The 27,285-nt window shown below is 42.0% G+C and overlaps 1 protein-coding gene across 12 annotated transcripts in view; it reads right to left on the bottom strand.

The window, feature by feature from the left end:
• The window catches only part of ZBTB38 (zinc finger and BTB domain containing 38), a 125,282-nt gene that overhangs the window by 80,560 nt on the left and 17,437 nt on the right, over positions 1–27,285 (bottom strand). For 3 of the 12 annotated variants that reach the window (XM_036877401.2, XM_057498179.1, XM_057498195.1), the window contains exons 1-2: positions 6,312–6,814; positions 5,142–5,200 (exon numbers count right to left, since the gene is read on the bottom strand). The gene's annotated coding sequence lies outside the window, so the exon portion shown is untranslated. Of the gene's footprint in view, positions 1–5,141; positions 5,201–6,311; positions 7,646–12,736; positions 12,852–27,285 lie in introns of those variants that run through there. The other 9 variants (XM_036877395.2, XM_036877398.2, XM_057498182.1 and 6 more) reach the window with 6 other exon arrangements.

The raw sequence follows: 27,285 nt of genomic DNA, 5'->3' as shown, positions 1-27,285 counted from the left end.
CCCCTCTGGCTTTGTCTTCTTCCCAGTACATGCCTGCCTTGACCAAAAATTTGCCTACAATATGACTCTTGCCTTTGCCCTGCTTCTGCTCTGCTCTCTTAGCTTCTGACTCGGGACCCCACCTCCTACTCTGCTACCATGGTGTAGATCTATATGGCCACCCCATGTCCTCCTGGGTCCAGTGTCAGTGTTACCACCTCAGGGCTTAGGGCACATAGTGGTCTGGCCTCATTAGGCGACCAAGGTGGGCACCTGGAGCCCTTGTAGGTTCTGGGCTGCCCACACATGTCCTTTTGCTGTGCCTGTCAGAAGGCAGAGCAAAGCTCCCTGGCTGAGGCAGGGGCTGAATCATTGCTTGGTTGGTGCATTCAGGAGTTAGTCTCCTCTCTGCTGCCTTGTCTCTGCTACCCAGAAGCTGGGTAGATCTGGACCCTTTGTCTACTCAAGTTCTAGTTTTACCTCTGTCACTAAATCTCCAGGTAATCACAGGGAAGTAAACGAACCATTCTGGGCCTCAATTATCCCATATTTACAGTAAGGTTTCCTGACCCCATAGCTGATAATCTTTCAAATATACCATACCATGATTAAGGAAAACTCTAAAATTCAGTACCCCAAAAAAGAGCTTTGAAATTATATTCTAGTTTAAATATACTAGCTCAGGGTTCCCTAAGTTTTTTCTGAGTAGTAAGTGTTTGCAGAAATGAATGTTTATTGAATTGAATACAGCATATCAACAGTTCTCAGGCATTAATGTACATAAGGATTAGGTGTCTATATTACAATGTATATTCCTAGGCCCCCTTCCTGAGAGCTTCTAGAGCCACTGGGGCCTACAAGCATGCATTGTTACATGAGAAACTGAAGGGGACCTAGGTTTTGAAATAGATACTACTAACTTTTTAGGGGCTAATTTACCAGTATGTGCTAGGAACTTTAAAAACAGGTCATTTGACCTACTGATTCACAGTTCCAGGAATTTTCCCCAAGATGCGTGCAAAGATTTATCTATAAGAATTATTACATATTTATACTACCAGAATACTAGAGGCAATCAAAATGCTCATCAAAAAAAGAATGGATAAATTAAGACAGTGCAATGGAAACACAGCTATTAAAGACCAAATTTTCAAAGACCATTTGGTGACTTGGAAAAATGTTTACAACATACATAATGTTAAGTGGGGCAAGAAAAAGCTTATAAAATACCATTTCAATAATTTTTAAAATAATAAAAGAATAGATTGGAAAGAAATACATCAAATATATCAAAATGTTAATACTGAATAATTGCTTGGTTGGTGCATTGCTGGAGACCAATGTTTTCTTCTTGATTTTTCTGTATTTTCCAGATTTTGTATAGTGACTAGTTATAGCTCTTTTTATTTGAAAAACAGTGATACATTTTATAAAAGAAAAGAAAGGAAAAGGAATTTGCCTCCTGTGCAGTGAAATCAGAGGAAAGAGAGTGCTGTGACGTCCAGCCCAGTCATGGCCTGGCTGCTGGAAGAGGATTTAGACTGAGTTGGGTACCTGGGGTGAAGTTTAAGCTATATTTTGAGTACCTTAGTATAGTCAATGCCAAGGAATTTGGGTCAATGAGAAAATCCTTTACATTAGACATTACTTTCCTACTACATTCGAGGAACAGACTCCAGGATCTGGAGTGTGGAGGGGAGCTCACAGCTTAAATATCTGGGGTTGAACTCCCGCTTGCTGCCTCTGTGTATAATCCCCCCAACCCCACCCCATATCACCAAGCAGACAGGCTGCACTCATGATTAGCTGCTTTTGGACAGATGATGGCTTGGGAGACACCACCACCATCAGTGCTTCCATAGAGTGGTTTCAAAACCTCCTTTGACCAATGCACCAGGAGCTCCCTAGATTGTGGGAAGGCTTTTTTCTTTTTTTCTTTTTGGCAGAGAGATGGCTAAAATATATTCCTTCTCACCCATTTCAGTGAATCCTGGATCAACCTTCTCTCTGAGTAAGATCAGAAGTCTTTCAGTTAGGCCTTCGGCCTAGAGTCAAACTTTTCCAAACGTCCTTGAAAGTTTTATACCACATGCTTTGGCTAGTTAGAGAGTGGTGCTGAAAGAGCTCAGCTGAGAGTCAATTTAAAAAGACAAAAAAATTTTTAAATCTTGATACCTACAATGTTAATGGTGATATCAAAAGTCAAAACACCAATGCTGACCATAATTATGAGAATTATTTTCATCAACACTTTGACTTGTCATGCATTTTTCTAAGTTACCCAAACTATTTCACATATATAACTGTAGTTATTCTGACAGAATCTCAGTTTTATATTTTTTAAAAGTACCATTTTGGAGGCGGGAGGAAGCTTTAAAATTCTGATGAAAACCAGAGGCTTCTTGAGTTAAAAACAAAACTGTGAAGTCTTCAGAGTGGTGTTTTTCAACTTCGTTCTTGACAAGAAATCAGGGGATTGCAGCTTGAGAAATGATGAAGCCCTATTACTGCGAAGTCTTAGCTTTGGTGAGTATGATGTGGCCTAATTGCAAAATCCTCTAAAGGGAGTAATAGAACACTCATGATGTTGACCCAGGGTAAGAAGGGGGCTTGTACTTCTATGCTACAAAAACTCTAAACCTCTGGGATTAAAAATAACCAATGGTCTAGGCACTGCCTGTGTCAGCCTGCTTTGCTCAGTCCATGTCTGCTCATCATGGACCAACATAAGCTCTATAGATGACCTAAGCTTTGAAAAGACTACGTTCCTCCAAATTCAACTTCTACTCCTCCAGAATAAAACATAAAATTAAAATTAAGGAAACTCAAAGTCTAATTTTTTTCCATGATGTCTGCCTTGATGCTTTTTTGAAAATGTGGAAGAGCCAAGTATTTATAAAGTGTATGTGTGTTACCTCTGTCTTGCTGGTGTGTCTGTGAGGTCCCCACACTGTACCAAAACTGCAGGGGATCATGTTGACAGTAGTGAAATTCTGATTTGACAGTCGCCCACCTCTCTCTGCCATGCTAGAAAATTGAAATCAGGAGGTTGACCCCATCCATCCCCTCCACATACACACTCATACTTAGTGCACATTTAGTGCTTTGAGAACTCATTATCATGTGGCAGTTGAAATTAACAAGGTGTGACTACCAAGTCTCCTGAGTGAATGAAGCCTAACACTGTTCCTCCTTGACCGAGGCCTTCAGCCCTGCCTGTCCTAGTGGACTCCATCAGGCTGGACTTTCAGTAACAGACTGTTCCTACTTGGCTCCATCTTTTGAAACCTAGTATTTGTTTTCAACTTACTCATTTGGCTGCACTCTTCTAGAAGGCACTGCATTCCCCATTCAGTCGGGTCTTATCTTTAGTTTCCTCCACTAGCCTAGCCAACTCTTGGCTCAGTAGATACTTTTCAGACCCACCAACCCAAGAAAATGGACTTTCAGAGTTTGAGGCAGTTTTGTACAACAAATCAACTTGTTATGCTGGTCCATTTCTCCTTAGCCCACTCCAGATGTGAGGAGACTGGGCAGAGGTGAGACAGAAGTAATGGGAGACCAGGCCAGGCATTAGGCTCTGTGAGAGCCTGGGAGGTTGTGTCAAGTCAGCCAGTCACTGGGTTTCCCGCACAATGGACAATGTGTGTTCTTCAGGGTGTGGGTGTGGGTACCAGAAATGTCGAGTCCAGGGGCAAAATTCAATCAGAAACTAGAATGTCTAGCCAGATAGACAACAACAAGTAGATAACTAGGTACCAGACAGTTCAAGCAAAGACTGTAGTCCATTTTTAATATATATGTTGCTGAAGGGAGCAATGTAGTCCATTTTTATTGGAGGTCTTAATCAGTTTCTGATATTTATCAGTGAGGGGGAATTCTGCATTAAGACCAACAGTGGTGAAAAGGCTACATAGAATGTAAAATTAGTTCAGCATTCTCCAAACAGGGCTTATAGCCTTTCCACTTATTGTTTCAGTAAATGTGTAAACTTTTCCTGAAAAGAATAAACTAGAAATGTGTATCAAATTTCCCCAGGCTTAGCCTTTTTAAATTTAATTTTAAATGTTACTCAAATAACTTGGTTTGAAGATCCCATCTTAGTCAGAGAATCCCTTCCCATCTCCCAAGATTAAAAAGTTGTGCGAAGATCTGGAGCAGATCAGGCAGGGTAGATTCCCAAAGACACCCGCGGCAGACAGAGTCATGACCTAAAGAAACCGTAAGACTTCCTATAAACCACTGGGGCTCAACGTTTAAGGAAACAGAATTCTGTTGGACAATTCCAACCAGCATGACTAGACCCAGGACCAGGAGACAATGCCAGAATGGTCCTAGACAAGAAGACACTGGAGGGAAAAATATGGGGGAGAATATCCTTTCTGGTTCACTGGCCCCTGGTTCAGAAGAGACAGAGGAAACCTGAAAAATGTCACCCACCGCTCCTTGCCTATATGCCCTAAGATATTACCTGATGACTGTGTCATTTAGGGAATTCTAAATATCTGATAATTCTTACTTCTCCCACTGCTTCGTTCTGCTATGTTATCCTTTAGCATCACTAAGTTCCTTATTATACTGTGCCAGAGAAGACTACCCCTTCTCCAGAAACTCAGCTGTCAGTAGGAAGTGGCTGCTCATCCGTCCAACCCAGGGACTACATTTCCCAGGCCCCCTTTCAATTAGATGTGGCCATGTGACTGAGTTTTCGCCAATCGAATGAGAGTATAAGTGTTGTGTACCACTTCTAGGCATGGCCTATGGAAATCTCCCATGCGTACTTTATCACACTGTTTTCCTCTTCCCCTTGAGAATGGAGACAATCCCAGGTGACCTTGAAAAACACATGCTGCATAAAGTGGAGCCTCTCTCAATCTGTATCTGAATGAACATGTGAATGAGAATTGCCCCACTAACCTATACTGTTACATGAGCAAGAAATGAACTTTGATTCTGTTTGAGCCACTCTACAATTTTCGGACTATTAAAGCAATTAGCCTAATAATTAGGATACTATTACATATCCTCTTTGGTACAGCTGCTGTCATTGTGTGCAGAAGTCCATTGTACTGCCTCCCCTTTCCTCAAATCTTACTACAAACCAAGAGAATAGGATTCGTAAATTTAACTTTAAGCAGTTGTTAGGGACACATGACACTCACCAAATTAGTGGTCACAGCATTCAGATCTCACAGTCAGAGGATCCTCACTTCAAGACAACCTGATAGATGAAAATAAAATAAAAAGTAAAATGTAAGACCTATACAACATATATTAAAATGAGATGGTTAATTTCCAAAGGGTGTTGTCAGTTTACAGAGATATTTGCCACTGTTTTCCAGTAAATGACAAACTTTCCTACTGCCTTTAAAATAAGATTCATTTTTAAAATATCCCTACCGCCATCATTACAAGCAGAATTTAAAAAGAACAATTCTACTCTGCTAAATAAACTATACAAAGACCAGATGCTGACTCAGTAGATGACTTTGGAGGCCAGGAAAACAGGGTATATGATTTCTGTGCCTATGTGCTCTGCAGTTCTTACATCCATGTTAAAACCTTCCTCTCAGGAATTTAACTTTCTAGGGTAGGAGCTTCTAGAGCTTGTAAAATTATAGGCTGTGCAAAGACTTAAGGTTTTTTAGGTGAAGTTAAACAGGCACCAGAGATACATTATAATCTGTCTTTATTTAATATCATCCCAGATGCAATGGCACAAGGAGGGATGACAATAAGCTCTCTGTGAACAGGGCGCTGGCACGCGGAGGTGCACACCGGAACCAGAGGCGCTCGGCTGAGGCAGCTGGTGGGGGACGTGTTCTTACCAGAGCTGCCATCTTTTCACCACGTTAAGTGCGAAAATACCATCTGATGGCACAGGGCACATATTTGCCTAGAACAGGGTTTATTTTTATGTCTGGTTACTCAGCATAAGATCCAGGAAGCAAACAGTTCAGAACTCTGAACAAACACTCTGGCAATCCAAAACAGAGCACTGGGGCGGAAGGAGGAAGAGGAGACAAAACAACAGGGCTGAGGGGGGAAGGCATGACGTAGGCCATTTTCCCCAAAGTTTCAGCCTTCAGCCTGTAAATATACATATACACATTAAAAAAATTTTTTTAGGGGAAATGCGTTCTTGTCTGGTTCTGTGGAGAAGAGGCAGATCAGATAGATCCCTTTGGTGCTGTATCTGGAGGGCCTCCCAGGTGCCGTGCCCACTCCCTCCCTCTGGGCTGCGGCCTGCCAAGCTGCAGGTGTCAGGGAACAAGATGGCGCCCCACCGTGAAGGGCGCTGAGTGAGGGGTCAGGGGTGGGCCTTCACTTACTCGGACGCGCTGGTTCTTCTGAAACCCAGACGCTGCCACCTCCCTGAGCTCAGGAGTTACAACCGCTTGCTTGCCGTGGGTTCTTCACTTCTTGTTGAGATCAGCTCCACATACTTTTCTGATGATGTCACCCATTCTGAATTCCTACGTTTTGAAAGTTGATCTATAAGTAAAACCTTCCATAAGCTTTAAAAAAAAGAAAAGAAGTAAAGAAAGGTGTGCTGCAGGGAGATGGAAAAGAGGAGGAGAGAGACAGTTGCCTCCTTATTTTGAGATTTGCTGCAGCTGCGAATGCCACTCCCCAGCCGGTTTCCTGGCTGCAGAGGGAGGCCAGTGGCCGGGCGTGGGTGACGTCAGGGCCAGGCCTGAGTCATCGCCAGCGGCTGGGCTGCCCTGCCACTCGGAAGGGGACAAAAGGAACCTTTGATGTCCAGAGGCCCTCCTCTCTGCACACTCGTCTGTACTGAGCAGCAGGCCAGGAGAACATTCCTGCTGCCTCCCCACCCCCGACCGCCCTTCCTACTTCCGGAACAGTCCCGGGCATAGTCAGCAAGGCCTCCTCAAGGGACATCACCCTCCTGCCTGGCTGACGCATGGCCACTGTCTGTCAAAGAGGAAAGCAGGGAAGGGTGTTTCTATGGGGCTTTCTCACCTTCCCCTCTGGCATCCCCCTTCTTCCTGTATGTTGCCTTACCCATGGAGTCTAAGTGGAAATAAAGGAGGTGTGCAAGGTGGAAGGCCACATCTCCCTCCCTGGCAGGACCCAGCGGGCAGTGTCTATTCTCCTCTGCCTTTGTGCTGTGGCCCTGGGCCTCAGCTCCCTGCTGTCTGGGTGCCAGCGTAAGCTTGCGCTTCCTGGATTGAAGAGGACACCACTCTTGAAGAGGGGTATTTATATCCCAGGGCTGGCATAGAGTTGGGGCTCAGTAAATACATGATGAATGAATGAACACTAATTGTAAAGTAAAATAGTAGAGAACACACATTAAATGCTTGTAAAATGCCTCTGTGCTAAGTGCTTTACAAAGGTTATTTGTTGTTGTTATCAGGACAAAGTTCTGAGGTGGGTACTACTATTATTCCCAGTTCTGTAGATGAGGACATGGATACTCAGAGAGATTAAGACACTTCTCTAAAGTCTCACAGCTAGTTAGTGGCAGGGCCTGCATTGTCTGAACTCAAATCCTGTGTTCTTAAGCACCATGCTGAGTGGCAGGAGTGAACAAATGCATATTGATCAAGGGCATCCTGTCCAGGGGAGTGGTGTAAAGGTGATGATGGGATTTGACACCAAATCCCACAAGGAAATAGTGAAGCAATTAGGGATGGTCTGTCTAGGGTTGTAGGCCTCATACCTTCTTTGTGGGTCAGCACCAGGTCTGAGGCTTGGTGAGATACTCAAGAGTAGCCATGGGGCAAGTCAGTCCTGGAGACCTGGGGAAGGAACTGGAACTACATTGTGGCTTCAAATTTTGAGGAAGGGCTGGAGGTGATCAGGAACAGAGCTGGACCTGACAGTGGTGGTCACTGCCCTTAGCATTGCCCTACCAGGAGTGAGCTTCCTTCCTGGGACTGAGTGAGAGTCTTGTCAGTGTCTGTGTTCAAGCCAGGGCAAGGAGGGGTGGCAAGAGGAGAACATCCCCTTATGGGGGTATCTGGGACCAGGGTAAGGATGACCTCAGAGAAATCTTCTTCCCCTAGGGTTCATGATTCTGTGGTTTGAATTTCTCCACGATTCTGCTAGGGTAAATGTCTCATTCCAAGAAGACAAAAGCCAGGAATTTATAGCCTGTTGCAGAAGTGGGGAGGGAGGTGGTGGTGGTGGTCTCCTCGACAACAGCCCTCCACAGCTCTTTCCCACTGTGGAGCGGTGCATCTAGTCATGGCACCCCTCTCCCTGGCTCAGGAAATCGATGCCTCTGATACCTGGGGACCTTGTGTAGTTACCTTGTTCCTGGACGTCTGCCAGTAACCACTCTGAGGAATTACACTTGTGTGTGGGGTCTGACTCCCCAGGCAGGTGGAATCAGCAAAGGTGAATTTCAGATGAGAGAAAGCCACATGCTTTTAATCAAGGGAGGAGCAACAACTGATCAGGGTCACTATCAGCATCCACACAGGGGCTGACCTTGGCCTGAGGAGAGCGCTTGAAGTTCCAGGCATTTTTGGCAGAAGCTTGTTTATTCTCTTCTCTCCCTGCAGAAAATGCCCCTGGGCACCTCCCTGTTCTAGTTCTTCCCCCAAAGGCTCGGTGGCCTTGCTGGCTTCACATGCATGGATATTTGTTTTCCTATAAGATAATAATTTTTTTAGTCAATCTTGTAGGACCAGGATAATGTAAAGAGAAAAAGAAAGAAGGAAATACGATGAGTAAGCTTAAGTGAGACACAGATCCTTGTATTGTATGCTCTGGGGTTGGTTGTAAACAGTGAGGATAACATCAGAGAACTGGGCAAAACAGTTACTTGGGCACAGAGAAGTAGTGACACCCCAACTTCTACCTCATTTGGAAACCCTCCTCCTTGTTACAACAAATCAGTTAGATAGTGGGTAACAAAAAAAAAAAATAAAATAAAACCTTATGGGTTTAAGGAATTCCTTGGAAGACTTGTCTATACTTGTGGCCACAAATCTCATCTCATTCACTTAGAGAAAAAAACAATTTATGAAGATCTAATTTACATACCATACAGTTAACCACTAAAGTGTACAACTCGATGGATTTTAGTATAGTTACAGACTTGTGTGACCCACAATCTAATTTAAGAAAAATTCCATCACCCCAAAAAGGAGTCTTGTATCCATTGGCAGTCACTCCTCATTTGTCTGCATCCCTCGGCCATAGGCAAACATTAGTTTTCTTTCTGTCTCTAAGATTTACCTCTCTGGACATTTAATATCAATGGAATCATACAATATGTGGGTTTCCTGTGTTAGGCTTCTTTCATTTAGCATAATGTTTTCAAGGTTCATTTATGTTGTAGAATATATCAGTACCTCATTCCTTTTTATGGCCAAATAATATTTAATTTTGTGGATATACCACCTTTTATTTATCCACACATCAGTTGATGAACATTTGAGTTCTTTTCATTTTTGACTGTTATGAATAATGTTATCATGAACAGCTGAGTCCAAGCTTTTGTGTGGACATATGTTTTCGTGTCTCTTGGATAGACACTAGGGAGTGGAATTGCTGGGTCATAAGGTAACTAGATCTACATTTAACATTTTGAGGAACTGTCACACTATTTTCCAAAGTGCTGTACCATTTTACATTGCCGCCAGTATGAGAGTTCTGGTTCCTCCATATCCTTGCCAACATTCGTATTGTCTTTTTGTTTCTAGCCATCTCAGTGGGTGTGATGCAGTATCTCATTTTGGCTTTGATTTGCATTTCCCTAATGACTAATGGTGTTGAGCATCTTTTCATGAACTAATTGGCCATTCATATATCTTATTTGGAGAACTGTCTATTCAACTTCTTTGTCGATTTTTAAATTGGATTACTTGTCTTTATTTTTGAGTTATAGGAGTTCTTTATATATTCGGGATACAAAACCCTTATCAGACTATGTTTTATAAATGTTATCTCCCTGTCTGTGGGTTGTCATTTCACTTTCTTTATGGTGTTCTTTGAAGGACAAAGTTTTTAATATTGATGACATCCAACTTAATCAATCTTCTTTTTTATTTGTGCTTTTATATCTGAGAAACCATAATCTAACCCAAGGTCATAAAAATTTACAGCTATTTTCTTCTAAGAGTTTTATAGTTTTAGTTCTTACATTTAGGTATATGACTCATTTTGAGTTAATTTTTATGATGTAAGATAGGGATCCAAATTCATTCTTTTCATGTGGAGATCCAGTTGTTCCAGAACCACTTGTTGGAAAGACTATTCTCACAAGAATCCTGTACATCTTAAACTATTTTAAAATAAAAAGTTTATTTAAAAAAATCTTTATTCTTCCTCCATCGAATTGTCTTGGCACCTTTGTCAAAAATCAATTGACCATAGCTAGTTTTTTATTTCTGGACTCTTAAATGTATTCCAGTGATCTAGATGTCAGCACCACACTGTTTTATTACTGTAACTGCATAATAAGTTTGGAAATTAGAAAGTGTAAGTCCACCATCTTTGTTCTTTTTCAAGATTATTTTGGCTATTTTGCATCCGTTGCATTTCTATATGATTTTTAGTATTAGCTTCTCAATTTCTGCAAAAAATCCAGTTGGGATTTTGATAAAGATTGTGTTCTACCTGTAAGTCAATTTGAAGAGTATTTACATCGTAGCAAATTAAGTCTTCTGATCCCTGAACTTGGGAAGCCTTTCCATATTTTTAGATCTTTAATTTCAACATGTTGTCATCTTTAGTGTACAAGTTTTAAACTCCTTTCATTAACTCTCATTCTCAGTATTTCATTCTTTTTTTTTCTCAGTATTTGATTCTTAACTGATATTATTTATATTGGAAATAATCATGGACTTCTTAAGAGCGTATACTTGGAGACTGAAAGGCCCAAGTTTCAGTCCTGGCTCTATTATTTATTAGCTGTATGACTTTAAGGCTACTTAGCCTATATCAGCCTCCATTTTTTTTAATCTGGAAAAAGGCAATATTAGCACCTTGTGAGTTTGTTATTCAGATTAAATAAGATAATGCTTATGTAATCCTATTGAGATCATAACCCACATGGACCAGTCTCAGGGTAATGCTGCAGTCTAAGAAATCCAGTTCAGTCACAAAAATGTAGTTTCAAATTCACTCATATTCAATACATTTTTCAAGCAGCATACAGAACCCCTTACAATCCTTCTTAACCTCCCCTTTCTTCTTCTTTTTAAGATCTTTACACCCCACAACTTCAGCTTTCCCTTCTTTCTCCCAAGCTCCCTAGAAAGATTTTCTACACTCCTAACCAATGTTCTGTAGTCCTTCTGTATCTGTGCAGTTCTCCTTCTGGATGGGGCAGGAGAAGAAACTGGACAGGCAAAACCAGAACTCTTTTTAGTTGGCAGGAAAAATAAAATCAGGAAGCACTCAAACTTAATTTATGTCCCATCACTCATATAAAGAGTTTAGTGCAGTGTCTGACATACTGTAAGGGCTCAATAAATGTCGGGTTTTTATTTTTTGTTATGGTGGTGTTCTTACATTATGTCCATTTATACTTTATGTTGATGGTGTGGAGCCTGGAGCATGAACTCTGAGAACCCAGCCTGAAGGCCACTGCCCAGGGGCCCGTCCTCATTTATTTTGGTGGATTTGAGATTGTTGTTTTTTCTTCCTCCTGAATCATTCCTCAAAGAATCAGCTCCTAGAAAATTCAGCCCCTACTAAAAAGTTCATCTTTGAGGCTCCCTGAGGAACGTTTGGGGACCATTATTTCCTGTTTCCTCCCCTGACCCAACTCCAGGACCATGTGTTCCTTTCTTCCCTCCCACAAAACTTCTAGTACAGTGCTTTTAAAACTGCAGGTCAAGGCCCACTATGGATTGGGTCAGAACCAGCACTGGTTTCAAGTGACATAATGAAAACACAATAAAAAATACCCAAGTACATTATAAGAAAGAAAGACTTCTGTTTCAGTTTTATAACATGTGGAGCTAGGTCTCTATGAGAAACATATTTCTTACTGTGGTTCAGGGTTTTCAAAAAAGTTTATAGAACAGTGTTGTAGTAGATTTTGCACTATCATTAAGGTGTTGAAACAATTCCTAAGAGCACAAGGTAAGACCCCCTCCAAGAGGACTGTCCATTTTGAGGAGAATTGAAACCTTAAGTCTCAGAGATCAAGTTCCATCAGTAGTGAAGGAGCTGGTGGCACTGATGCCCTTTTCTGTAATTTACAGCACTTGGTGGAGGAATATTTCTGTTGCCTGTGTGGACATACCGCCACCTGCTCCCTGCCAACCCCTGCCATACTACTTCTGAGCCATCACCCGCTCTCACTCCCACATCTGCAAATCCACACCCTGAGTTTATGTGGGGTTTTCTGATCTTCAGAACTCTTCCACATATTCCATTTCATTTGATTCTTACTACTATCCCAGACATGGACAGATCAGATCTGAATCCTTGCTTGACCACTGAACTCAGTGTGTGGCCTTAAGCAAGTGACAACTTCTTAGCCTATCTCTTTAGCTCTACTATGTATAACCAGAAAGGTTAAGAGACTTGGCCAACATCACAGAGCCTAGAAGTGGCAGGACCAGGAAGAGAACTAAATCTTTCTCCTCCCGGCCTGGTTGTCCCTCGGGCTCTTCCCATGGAGATGCATAACTTCTTGTTAGTAATATGATTCGTCTGACTACCTTACAAAGAATGTTTAAAAGCAAAGAACATTTTGCTCTCTTCCACAATATCTAAAAGCACCGACTTTTATGGTACAAAGCACAAGACAAATAGTTCTACATACCTTGTGGTTAAGGGTTATCACTCCTAACATCAAAGGATAGTTATTAAACGGCGGGCCGTTGGAAACCAGATACAACAAAGTCCACGAGGAGAAGAAAACAAAGTTCCCTCAGTGCTCTGTTCTGTCCTTTGTGCTGCAGTGTCCCCTCTAGTGGCTCTGGAGGGAAACAGCTTCAGTGCTGCTGGACTCGGGAAATGTTGGTGCTTCACGGGAGCCTAAAGAGTACTTGGCTCAGGGTCTCCTGCCATTGGTAAGACGCCAAGGACCACAGCCATCGCTCTCTGCCAGGGGTGCTCTGTCCCCGGGGAGCATTTGGCAAGGTCTGCAGACATTCTAGGCTGTCGTTTTGCCAGGGGTGGAGGGATGCTACTGTTATCCGTAGGTAAAAGCCAGGGATGCAGCTAAACACCCTGCAGCATGCAGGACAGTCCCCCACAACAAAGAAATCACCCAGCCCTGAATGTAAAAGTGTTGAGGTGGATTAGAGGAGCAGTGTGATCTACCCATGGACTTGCAGCTTTTATCCCCCAGCTTTACTGAGGTATAATTGACATATAACCAAGAACCTGCAGCTGATTCTCAGCTTGGGACAGTTCAGGCTAAGGGTACTTTATTTACTTTTAAATGTTCTTTTATTAGAATTGTGAAAAATTCAAAGTAACACGTGCTCATAATTAAAAGCAATACAGCTAATTAAACTTCAAAAAATAATGCAATATTTGTATTATTTGTATGCTTATGATTAAAAGCAACAAAAAAACCTAAAGCCTCCATCAGTCCTTCTCATACTCAATCCTTGGTGGTTTATTAGGTGGGGTTGTATTAAATGTCAATTTTAGATAATTTTTGACTTACAAAAATGGCAATTTCCAGTACTTATACTTAAGATGCTCATCCAGCCCTCCACACGCACTCCAAGATGAGCACCAAACTCACTAACTGGATTCTTTTGACTTTTGTGGAACAAAAGTTGGATTAATAACACATTAGTCTACAACTTGCTTTTTTTCTTTAATAAATTATGAATATCTCTTCAGATAAAAAAAAAATAAGGATCTTTTGTATGTTTCCAGAAGTTTGGGATGCTCCGTACTGTGGGCTCCAAGGAGCTAAGATGGTCTGTGACAGGACATTAAATGAGTGGGTCACGTAGTGTGTGATCTCCAACACTTTGAGATTTCACTCTTCTGTAGAAAACTTGGTTCAGGATTAGAGTCTTCTGCAGGCCATGCTATCTAACCACAAATGGATGACATCCTTTCACTGTCTCTGCAGTTATGAGTACAGTACTTCCTAGTTACAGCAAGTGATATTGGTTTTCTATTGACATGGTGCTATAAAAGTTCATTTTATAGCAAATTCATGTGGACTGGATGATTTTATGTGCCAACTTGGTTGGATTACAGGGTGCCCAGATATTTGGTTAAACCTTATTTCTGTCTATGAGAGTGTTTCTGGATGAGCATTTGAATGGGTCGACTGACTGGGGTCCCCGCCCCCAGTGCAGGTGAGCATCACGCAGTCTGTGGACGGCCTGAACAGTACAAAAAAGGCATAGGCAGAGAGAATTTGGCTTCTCTTTGCCTGACCCCTGAGCTGAGTCATTGGTATCCTCCTGCTCTTGGACTGAGAACTACAGCATGAGCTCTCCTAGTTCTCAGGAGATGCAGCTTGCAGATGGCAGAACATGGGACTTCTCAGCCTCCATAATTGTTTGAGCCAATTCCTCAACATAAATTCACTCACTCTCTCTCTCTCTCACACCCGGTATCCTATTGGTTCTGTTTCTCTGGAGAACCCTGGAGCCAACTCAAACAAAAGCAGTGTAAGATTTTTTAATGGCATAAGATTGATTCAAGTTTGGGTAATTGTAGTCTTTTCTTGGTATGGCTGATCATATGTTGTTCAGTCTTTCCCTTCTGATGGACAAAGAGTTTTTTTCCAGGTATTAGTTTGTTTGTTTTGCCATTAGAGCAAAGCTATAAATAATATTGTTATGTTGACACCTTCATACTTTAATTTCTATGGAATAGATTGTCCCAAGTGAGACTGTTGAATTAAACTTTTGTGTGTATTTTTAATTTTAATAGATATTTCCAGATCATTTTAAAAAAAGCTGAAGTGAGTCATACTCCAACTAGCAATATATGAGACTGAACATTCTCTCACATCTTGGCCATCACTGGATGTTATCATTCTTTTTAAGTTTTACTGATCTGCTGGGTAAAAGTTGGTGTCTCACTTTTGCTTTAATTTGCACTTTGCTGACTGTAAGTACAGTGGTTAAGAGCATAGAGTCTAAAGCTAGAAAGCTTGGATTTGAACCCAAGACTGCCACTCAATGACTATATTTCCTTAGTCAAGATTCTTAAGAGACTTTTCACATATGTCAAATGAAGATAATCAAAGTACACCCTTGCTGTGAGGATTACATGAGTTAATATACATAAAGATCTTTGAAAAGTGCCTGGATTAGAGTGAGCACTATATAAGTGTTAGTATGATGGGTGAGTTTGAATAACTTTTGGTAAGTCTATTGACCATTTGTATATCTCTCTTGTGAATTGCCTTTCCATATCCTTTACCTATTTTTCTATTGATTTGTCTTTTTTTTTACATCATTTTGTAGGTGCTTTTTGCATATTAGGTATCTTTAGGCACATCTGATGTACGTGCTGCAAATACACCTGTGCTTTTCTGCTTCTCTGCCTGTGTTCCTTGGCCTGGAATGACCTCTCCACCAGCTAGGTCTCTCATAATTTAATTTGCCTTCAAGGCCCAGTTCAAATGTTCCCCCTAATCTTTCCAGGCAGAAACACCCCTTGCTTCTCTGAATTCATAGAATTCAATATACTTTAGGTGGTGTTTGCCCTGCCCTCTTTTACAGGTTATATACACACAACCTCATTGGCTCTATTAGCTCCACAGTTTCTAAATCAAATGTTGGGTGGTAAGCACATGTGAATAAGAAGGAATATTGCAAATCAGGACCATTTTAGAAAGTTTGGATTATATGGTTGCCACAATAGTCTTCCCATTAGAGCAGATGATCTTTGTTGAACACAGACTAGTGTTATGAATCCTTTCCTTCCTCATAGAGTTCTCACCACTGTCTCTCAGATGGAGGAAAGCATTTAGCTTCTCTTTCTCTAGGATGCATGGAAATTGCAGTAAGCTTGCTTTAATGAATGATCTTACCTCTGTGTTATATGCCAAATAAGTAAAAGCTAGATTGATGATTCAAACTTTTTAAAGACTATAAAAGTGCCAGAAGAAAATAAAAGAACATATTTTTATAATCTTATGATGGAGAAAGCCTCCCTAAATAAATCATAGAATCTAAGATACCATGAAGAAAATAAATGAGGGATTTTTCTACATAAAATCCAAGCCTTCTGCATGGCAAAATATGCCATGAACAAAGTTAAACAATGAATGACAGACTCTGAGAAAATATTTTTAAGAGACAGAATAGTTAAAGGATGAATATCAGTATTAACTGAAAAAACAGCACATTAGAAAAAGGGCAAAGAACATAAGCAAGTAATTGTAGATGGAAGTGGAAGTGACACATACCATATGGAAGATGTTCAGCATCACCAGCATCAGGGAAATGGAGAACAGTACAAGGAGGCCATTTGCCTGCCAGATGGGCAAACATGGAAAAGATTAAGAATATCTACACGGTCAAGGGTATGGGGAAAAGATCAAACATAAATGCATATATATTATATATAATTTCTAAAGAACAATTTGGTAGGATTTAATTATTTTCTGTAATCAATAGGTATTAAAGTCATAATTCCCAAGTGTACTTTAAAAAAAATTGCCTTGATGATTAATGAGGGAAATCTCAAATCCTTGCCTTCCCAACTTCCCCATTCTAAAAGGCTTATGTAGAATACAATATTTTAGATAATTTTCAAGTTGTTTACGATACTAAATAAGGAAGCCAGGCAGTGATAATCATCTTTAAAAGCTCCACTCTTTAAGTGAGAATTTACTTGAAAAATTCTCCATATTTGTCTGGATTGATATTAGTCATAGTTATCTGGCTACTTCTCAACACAGGGCATGAATGACCCACTAACTCTATGGAGAATGGTGTGTGCATGCTGTTTATTTTTTGGTGGGGTGGGAGGGGATTTACTTCATCCTGATTTTTCCCTCCCTGGCTTCCCTTGATCATCATGCAGTTGTGTAAATGTTTTTCATTTCCTGGCAGTTTGGCTGAGCTTTAAAATAAGGGTGGGTCTTGGTATAGAGTTTTATCAGTCTTGACAGGCAACCAAAAACTCAGACTTTTCCTGAGTCTGGCATATTCCCTTATCCCACTGTCCTTCCTTAACAGGGCCATCCAGCCCCATGACACCTCTGTGCGAGTTAGAAACACTATCCCCTTGGTCGCAGCCCGACACCACGCTTTACAGCTGCACAAAGAGAGCAGGAGGTCTGCAGGCCCTCTTGCCCCCTGGGGCACTGTACCAGCAGTCCTGCACCTCACACCACCCTAGTCCAACTGCTGCACAGGAAATTCTTGCAAATTGCCATTTCCTCATTCCAAATGGTCACAGGACACAGTGGCACCTGCTACGGTTAATGCTGCAGGCACATGGCTCAGGTTTCTTTCCTGGCTTCTCCTTCTCAACTGCCCCTTGAGATTTCATCAGGGGCTCAAATCTCCTTTTCGCCACCCCACCCCCCAGCTCCACCACACATACAAACACACTCCACAGACCCTGTGCTCACCCATGAAACAGGGAGCGACAGAGAAGTTAACTGGTGCCTTATCCTTTTTACCACTGTGGGCTTATCAGCAAAAAAGAATGATAAGGTGATTTTCTTCTTGGCCTTGAGTTTTAAATTCTGGGCTTCCCTTCCTCAGGGGGAAGAAACAGCTCTTTGTTTTTCTGAGTCTAAAACAGAGAAGTTTCTAGGCCTCAGGATAAAGCCTCTCCACTCAGATCTTTGTTTGGAAACCAAACTTACTGACAAGAATTATTCAGGATGGCAGAGACAGTTGACTGTGATTTAAGGAGGGACGTGTGGGCCAACCCCACTGGTGGCTTCCCCAGATGGCGAAGTATGTGTGCGTGTGTGTACGCCTGTGTAGAGGCAGTAGGTACAGGCTTCCTGGGGGGCATGGGTCTACTCCCCCTGCAGGAATTCAGGTGGGAGGCTGCTTGAAAGCCCACAGAGACTGAACACTGCCCACTCCTGCTTTGAGAGCCTGGGTGGGGGTCTCTGTGGATACCTGTGGTCAGTGGAGACAGGAGCACAGCACCAAGAAGTCACTCCATGGTCCTCCCAGGGTCCTCCTTGACTGACAGAAAGGGGCTAGCATGCGGGGCAGCAGCAGGAACAGTGGTCACCATGGCAACCACCTGGTCTAAGAATCAGGTTCCTTCACATCCCTGGGCCTATGAAAGTCCAGGGGTCAGAACAGAGAAACCTAGTAATTATAATATTGGACTTTTTCCCAACCTTGGAGATTAAGAAATTTAAAGTCAAGTTTGATTTGATTTTAGAGAAATATAGAAATGTGACATTCCTTGCACCTGGACATTGTGGAGCAATTCTTATCCCATGCCCACATTTCCTTCCATAATGTAATTTGTGGAATTCCCCCTCGGCAAGAGAAGGGCTCCTGCATTTTTGAGCACACCTTCCTTAACTAACTCCATCCTTTCATCACCATCTTCACCTCTTAGAAATTCTCTCTTGTTGAAACAACATGTATAGGTTATAACATGCATATATTAATTTAGTGGAAACATGAGTTCTTAGGATCTTCCCAAGTGCTCTACTCTCCATTAAAAAGAAAACAAAAAAAGGAAACAGGATCTTTAAGAAGAATAATGAAAATGACACCTGGAATCAGGGCCCACCAGCTGAGACCTAGATCTTGATTACACTAGTTATTCCCCCAGCACCCTAGAGTTCCCCAGTTGGGGAACTGGAAGTAGACAAATGGATTTAATTCCCTTGACTTGGAGTTTTTAAGTCACACCGACTGTGCAAATAAGCAATGTGTCAGGCACTCAGAAGGAAGGTACCAGCTCACCAGAGAGATCAGACTATAGGCCATGAAGTACACAAGGAGCTGGTAGGAAGGACATGGGCAGTGCAGACAGCCGCAAGAGCCAGATGAGTCAGGGGAGTCTCGCTGGATGAGGGGTGCTGGGAGGAAACCCTAGCCCATCCAATTTCTTGATTTCAGTCTGCTGGAAGAAGAGGTGGAAGGGAAGGAGCAAAACATTCCAGGACTTGGACAAAGGGACAGAGGTGAGAATAGTCACCACCAGGTTGTGGGGTAGACCATGCATGTTGGGAGCAATGGGGAATATGCGGAGTTGGGTCTGGAGGCTGGGACAAGCTTGTGGATGGCTTTCAACACGAGGCAGAGGAGTGCAGACACCAGGCAGCTGAATTTCTAGCAAAGGATTGCATGATGAGAGCAAGCTAAGGAGCAATGGAAGGTGCAGACTTCAACAAATCATGACATGGTCTCTATAATCCAGTGGGAGAGACAGACATACCCATGAATGATGGCAGTTCAGACACATTGTTCTCTTTCCATTTTCCTTTTTCTTCCATTTTCTTAGCTGTTCCCTTGGCCAGTCTAGCTAGTCCTCCCTTGATGGAAAGTTTCTCCCACAAGCTTGCCTTCTTTCACATTCTCTTTTAAACGTGAAGCTCTTCCACTGACCTCCTCCTCATCTATATAAACATACTCTGAATCCTAGGATTCTACAAAATTTTGATTCTAAGAGTTAAAATTATTACCAGGTTCTTTCATAATCTATATACACCTTGGGGACAGAAATATATATATATTTGGGTATCCCCAGAAGGAGGCAAGGCATTCTTCAAGATAACCACATGGCCCCCTCCCTTACTTCATGCCAGTCTTGTATAGAATAGCCACCCTCCTGCCCACCTCCCTACTTTTCTTGCTTTATTTTTCTTGACCACCTGAGGTATTATACATTTTTTAATTAAATTGAATATTTGTCTTCCCTGATGTCCTAGAATATGATCTGTATGAGGGCCAGGACCTTGTCTGTATCTCCAGGCCTGGACCTGTGCCTTGTATAAGTACTTAGTGGGTAAATGGATTCCTGGTAGATATCAGGTACTCAGGCAATATGGAACTGAATTAAAGAATCAGAAGTACACTTCTACAAATAGAACCCCATAAAACAAGGCCTTAAGTTTGTTCATACTGAAATCTTAAGCAATCTGAGGTTCAAATAGTATATATTCTCTTTCTCTTCCATGGGATTTAAAAAACCCTCAAAAAATATAAGCTTAACTGAGATATAAATAATGTTATGTTAGATAAAGATTGCACTTAATATTTTCAGTGTATAATATTGAAAACAAGGAAAATTGACAATACACATTTCTGTACTCTGAGAAGTATTTATAATTTTTCTTTATAAGCAATTTTTGTTTTGCTATACTGGACTGGGACTATATATTTAAAATGGCATTTGAAATAAATGTATGTCATGGCTTTTTAAAAAAATGTGGACCATTTATCAGAAGAATTCATGAAACATTTAAGTATAAGGTCTTTTATATTTATAAAGGGAAAATCTAAAGCAAGCAACTGGTTAATCACTCTCCAAGTCAATAGCAGTGAGGACCCCAGCACCACCTTCCTGAGTCCTGAGCATAGCAGCCTCCTGATGCAGAGGTAACACAACCCTGACTTGTATGATTATCTTTCACCTGTTTTTCTTTATAGTTTGGCAACCATGTTTTATAATTTTAATATTTCATCAAAATAGTTATGTACATTGTTAAGAAAAATTTAAAGCAATGATTTCCTGTCTTCTCCAGTCCCAGTCTGCAGAGACAAACATTTCTCACCTTTCAAGATATTTCTTTTGGTAGGTATCTCCATATCTTTAAACAATATGCTTGTATTGCAATTGTATGATGTATCCATTTTAAGAGGGTAGGAGTAGAAAGAGAAATGAGTTTATCAACAGAACAAAAAACTTGAATTGTGTTAGACCTGTCATCAACAACACCGGATGCTAATGGGCACTGGGGCAATTGTTCGTCATTCTAAGAAAAAATGATTTTCAGTGTGAAAATCTACTTCTAGCCAAGGTATCAGTTAAATGTGAAAAATGAATACAAGGTCAAAGAAAATGTATTGCCTACACATCCTTTCTAAAGAAGTTACCTGAGGATCTGCTTCAGTAAACCAAGGGAGCAAGACCATAAAAGGGCAGAAAGTGGGGTCCCAGAAGCAATCTAATCCAGTGAAGATACCAGGTGATTCCTACACAGGAGCCTAGAGTCTAGGGGCAAAGAAGGGGATTTGATAGGTGACTGATTAGATAAGGAGATTAGATAAGCTTGAGGATAAAATAATGGCAAAGATCCCCAGAAAGACAAATTTTTTCAGGGGAAACAAATATAAAAAACTGTACAAGAAGAGAAATGAGATCAGAGTAATGGGTAGCCCTACAGCAAACAATATGTTCATGGTCACAATGATGGAAACCCTGTCACTCATTCTCAATTCCTAGACTCAACCTATTGAGAAAGACCAAGACCTAGTTTTGGTCACAGAACAGATTACAAATGTCATAAAGGACCTTTTCTATATATCCTCAGTGTATAATTTAATGATTGTATGTCTAGGAGACTCATGTTTTTCACCTCTGGGAAATGTCCTATATTTCCCATCATCCACTTTTTCTTTCTGTGACTTCAATTAGTCAGAGGTGGGACATCCTAGATTAGCTCTCTCTGACTCCATTCTTTTCTCTTATGATTTCTATCTCTTTGTCCTTTTCCTGGGAGATTTCTTTGAATTTACATTGCAATATTTCTATAGAATTTTTAACATTGCATCATGTTCTCTTTTGGTGTAATATCTTTTCAAATATCTCTGAGAATACCAACTGGAGGTTTATTTTTTCCTGTTTCCTATCTTTCCTCTTTCCTCTAGGTTGTTCTTGTGTTTATTTTTATCTGTCTTTTATGTTGTGATCTTTCTTCAAACATCTGATCATCTTCACTTGTCTTTACTTCAGAATAAGGCAATAAGATGTTTATTGGTACTTTTTGTTTTTGCATGTGGATGGAGTTTATTACTTGTGGTGATTTATTAGTTGGGACTTTATCACTTGTAGTGATCTAGCTCCATCAGTTACCTTAGGCAAGTTATCTAACTACTTGGTGCTTCAGTTTCTTCCTCGAGTTGTTGTGAGCATTAAGTAAACTAATATATAATATACTCATTACAGTGCTTTAAAACTGTGCTATTTCTATTACTATGCTACTAAAACTGTGCTACTTTTACTATGATTACTTGGCAGACACCCAGCTATTTAGCTAGGAACTGCTACATGACAGCATGTCAGGGGTCTTATCTTTTGGGCCATTACATTTGGTACAGAGAAGAATAAGTTTGTTGTTTTTTTTCTTGGGGGTGGGGGATGCAAAAGGAAGAGCCTATCTGCTGCCAAGGGAGTGGGAGGCTGACTCCTCCAATCCCCACTGTTTCAGACCCACAACCCCCTCAGTTGATATTTATGAATTACTGAGGGTCCCAAGTTCTGCTTTGCAAAAGGCGTCCTTCTCAGTTCTGTGCTCTTCCAGCCTCCCACTCATAGAATATACATTTAGCTTCATCTGTTCTGTTTCTTCTACTACCATTCCTCCATCCACTGTTAACCCTCCAGAAGTTCTTTGAAATCTCTTATCTGTTGAGAGTCTCACTGCCATTTCTGGGTATTTATCACTTTGTACTTGCCTTTATTATCCTGTTAGTGTTGTCTTCGTGAGGATAAAATCAAGTGTGCTTCATCTGCCATTTTTAATCAGACATTCATGTACTCTTTTGACAGGTACAGGGCCAGTCTCAGTCTCCACTTTTGAAATCCTGGCCCTTTTATGTGCTTTTCTTAACACCTTTAGGGTCCTTTAAGCTTGGGCAAGATGAGGAAGGAAGGGAAGAAAGGAAGTGGTAGCCAAAGTGACTTTAGTTGAGGGTCCCTAGGAGATAGTCTACCAATGTATTCCCCTGTTGGAATGATACAGTCAACAGGAGAGAGGGTTTTAGGCAAAGGTTCAGGGAAGATATTGCAAGTAGTGGTAAAAATCAATCACTTAGAGGGAGATATAAATTACTTCCAAGTACCAAAGTTATTAGGAGCATTTATTTTATGGTAACTACTACCAGATCATTCCTCTATGACACCATTGCTGGAAGTCAGTATATATATTAGTCCAAGAATGAATTCAAGCTATTTCTGCAAAATACAGTAGTAGTTCTATAATGAGTAATGTAATAATGGCTTATGACTCACTATATCCATTATATTTATCATATGAACATACTGAGTAAAATTAGGGCACTGCTTTTGAAGTTCAAGATGGTAGAATTCACAAACATTTATGATATTTAAGCATTTCAAAATTTTACTGGCAAGTAATAATAACTTTAATAGATTAAAAACTACCCTCCAAACACATACTTACTGACAGTAGGCTGATAACCACAACCCTAATTAAGGAATTTGCCAATAGCTAATCATGTTAAAAGAAAAAGTGTTTTAACCATGATATATGTTAGCAGTTAGGGTCTAACCAGAACAGAAACCACTACACACATTTATAAACAAGGGAATTTAATGCAGGGAATTGGTTACACAGTTGCCGGATGATCTGAGAAGTTTAGATTAGTGACAGATGGGAAGTCACACTCAACCCAGGGCAGGAGGGACAGTAGGAGGAAATGGCATTACCCAGGGACTGTGGTCATTGATGGCAGCAGGAACCCTGCAGGCCTTCCTGGCAGGGGCTGGAGCCTTGCTACCGCTACTGTCAGAGGTACATCCAAGGGCAGGGGGCTTAGGGAGAAACACTTCAACAGTGTTTCCTCCCACTCCAGCGCATCTCATTGGCCGAGTTTAGCTGGAACCCAGGTGACCTGGCAGCCTAGGAAACCTGTCTACGGTGGTCAGACCCCTTGGACATAGAGCAGGTGAAGGCAAAGAATGGATCTGAAAGTGAATGGGTCATGGCCTGTACAATATATACACAGCATTCACCATACAAAGTATGGACACTCCTTAGGTTAAACATATGACAAGTGTTTGTGTAAAATATGAATATATATATATACCCTCTGCAACTCTATAGGTACTCAGTTTAAGTTGGAGCCATAGACTTGACCAGTTGAGCCAGAACTATTTTAATGGATTAAGATCAGGTTCAAATGAGCCATAAACTATTGCTAATACAGCTATCAATGAAATGATACTTTTTAGTCATCAGGAATGCAATCAGAAAAGACATCAACTGGCCACCTTTGAACTTGCAAATCATTTCCCCTCTTTGACTTTATCTCTAATGCTAACAATTAGGAACAGACAGTCTAGGATGCACAACTATAATTCCCATGATGGCATAAATGCCATGCAGTCCTGCCATGCAGAGCTCACAGCTATATGGCTTTTTAAACCAAAAACACCTAAGTTTAAGATTCTTTGGCAGATTTCATGAGAATATACAAGAATAATACTCTGAAACCTAGGCATCACAAATCATGAAGAACAGCTCTTTGATTCTTCCTTTATAAAAAGCAAGGATGGTAGTGCTGAGCTGGCTGTTTTCCCACACTAACTTCCTCCTGGCAGATGGCAGGAAGAAAATATTCACGTAGAAAGTGCTTTCTTCAGGAGATGCTCAGAACCACAGGGTATGTGGAGAAGGCTTGAGTCTTATTTCCTTCAGATGTGAGCATTAAGCCTTAGCAGAAACTCAGGATGGTTTGACAGATGCCTTCAGCCTGTGCTTTCTAGAAAGTCTGACGGCTGGTCCGAGGAGTGGGCCAGGCTGAGCCCACCAGACGCTGACTCATTTCCTATTTACCCTGAGCGTCTCTCCCTGCCTTTCCGTTTGCTCCCTCAGCGAGACTTTGAGCCAAGAGGAAACAGAGACGTGGAGCAGCTAGCCTGTGCTGCCTTTTTCATTCTCACCTTCTGTTGCAAGGGAAGAACAGCTTGGATGGACAAAAGGGAACCGTACAATTAATTATTAATAATTACTAAAGATGGACAGAAGGGAGAAAAGGAGAAAGGGTTGAACAAATCAAAGGGGGAGGTGCTCACAGAAACTTCCCCAGAGAACCCCTCACCCCCACATCAGCCTGGAGGTTATACACAAAAGAAGTCTCCTGTTTATCAGTGCTGGCTAATCAATGGGAGCATTAAAATTGTTGGACTTGCAGGCCAGTTAAATCAGATTCTCCAGGGCGAGACCCAGTGCCAGCATTTTTAGAGATCTCTGTGATTCCAGTGGAGAACGAATGGAGAAGCCCTGAGCACCCTGGGCATAACATGGCCAAGGTGAACAGCAGGAATTTGGGAGGCGATTGCTGCAACTGCTAAGAAATCACAGTCGCTCTTTGGAGCAGTGGCTCTCAGTCAGGGGTTGTTCCAGGAAATTGCTTCCCACGTAGCAGTTTAGCAAGCCAGCAACTGCCACCCCCAGCCCCTGCTGAGGATTGATGTGCCTTCCACTCAAAGGCTCTGCGCACAAATTCTCAGGAGGGAGGTGATCTTATCTCCTGGGAGGCCTTTGGGATCTCCATGGGGGTATTTTCATTTGTCACAATGATCAGTGGGTCAAGGCTTGGGGGAGTTAGAATGGGTGAGGGAGGGATGGGGAAGGAAATGAACATTGAAAACCTACTGTGTTAGGCGCTCTGATGGGCACTCGAGAGAGGTGCAAGCTCCCAGCCCCACCTTCCCCACTTCAGCACACAGGTGCACATGCTCACCCATGCACCACACCCTGATAACGCTTTTCTCAGTTTCTCCCTGCCAACACAGGGAAGCTAGGAGATGGACCCCAGGGAGGAGATGGGAGGATACTCTCCATGCATAATAAGGGCCAATATTGAGTTCATACAAAAGAGTGTCAGCATTGAATTTACAGAAGCACTATGAATCTCAGATGCAGACAGCTAGGATTGAGAAAAGAAAACTCTATGCTTTCAGCATGAGATCAGCTCGGCTTAGATGCTGCAGGCCAGAATGAGCTGTAGTCCCAGCAGAACTCTACCATTCTCTAATGCTCACATCCCCCAGTCCCTGGGGTCAGAGCTCACCTTTTTCCCACTCAGGTAGTAGAACTTCAGGTGTCCGGACCCATACATTCATCCGCGAGGGCAGACCCGGTCACTCCACACCTGTGTCCTCAGGACCAACCCTGACCAACACTCCCAAAGCCCTTTTTAAAAATGTTCTGCCATCCCAGGAAGACTGAATCTTCCCCCTTTTCCACAACCACCAGAACTTATTCCCAAGCTGGACATCCATCCAGAGTGAGGCCTCATCTTTTCAACCCACCCACACATGGTTTTATCCAGTTTCTTTCTTTTGAAAAATCTCAGTAGTGCATCCAGGGGACATTGTGAGCTCTTGGCAATTTACAGTAAAGTTGAGATCCCTTGATGAAAAGAAGTGTGTAGACATACATACATCAGGGCTGCCTACCCTCCTGGGAAGATGGGAAATTACCTTTATTTCTTCCCTAGGAATGACAGAAGGGCCTCTTACTATAGCTGCTCTAGTAGGCAGAATAATGGCTCCCTCAAAATGTCCATATCAGAATAGCCACAGCTGATGGGTCTGAGGCCTGCTCGGCTGTTAGCCGACTGCAGATCCACCGGGGCTCCTCAGTAAATGGGACACATGGAACAGAGCCTGCGCTTTGGTCACACTTGGAGAGCCATGTCCCCCAGGGTTCCCAGGAAACAAGGTTTCTCTCCTCCACCTTTAGAGGTCCTTGGGTGAAAAGGCTTGAGGGTCACTGACACAAGAATGGTGGCCTCATTCGTGGAACTGGGGAACATGTCAGTAGGGCAAAAAAAAAATGGAGACAATTAAAGTGAATTTGAGTCACATAAGCTTCTCAAGATTGTGCCATGCCTACAGCAGAGATTTTATAGATATTCTATACCCAGAAGGAGGGTCATACTTTGATTCTTGCCTGGTCCTGGCTCCACTGTGGTTGCTCTAGATGTTGGTCCATATGTCTGTGGTGGCCCCAGCCTGCCCTGGAAGCTTTGACCGACAGAGAACTGAGGATACCATCCCCGGCTGGTCTACACCAGAAGACAGTGTGGGCAAGAAGCTTAAGCATCGTACAGTGGTTTTATGTGCCATCTTCCAGAATCTGTGACAACCAAAGGAGACACATACTTGGTTCCCCTTGCTCAGAGTTCTTTCCCTCATCCCTATGTGGATAAAGTGAAGGTTCCTGTGGCCAGGATTTTCACCTGGCTCTGGTTGGTTAGCTCACTACACATGTATAGACAATATGTTGTTACTGACTCTATATAAAGAGCTCCGCCCAGTGCTCTGGGTGACATGGTGTGCATGGTTGCACAGCTGCAGGAGAACAGATACTGGAGTGGTTGCAGTGCTGAGGACAGAGACTGAGACGGCTGCAGGGCAGAGAGGCCCAGAGGCAGAGACCACCTTGCTGCATGGAGACTTGCTCTGAGTGGG

This window comes from Manis pentadactyla, chromosome 1 (assembly GCF_030020395.1).
Source record: "Manis pentadactyla isolate mManPen7 chromosome 1, mManPen7.hap1, whole genome shotgun sequence".
NCBI classification, from domain to species: domain Eukaryota; kingdom Metazoa; phylum Chordata; class Mammalia; order Pholidota; family Manidae; genus Manis; species Manis pentadactyla.
The sequence above is the reverse complement of the archived record's forward strand: the minus strand, read 5'-3'. Positions and strand labels throughout refer to the sequence as shown.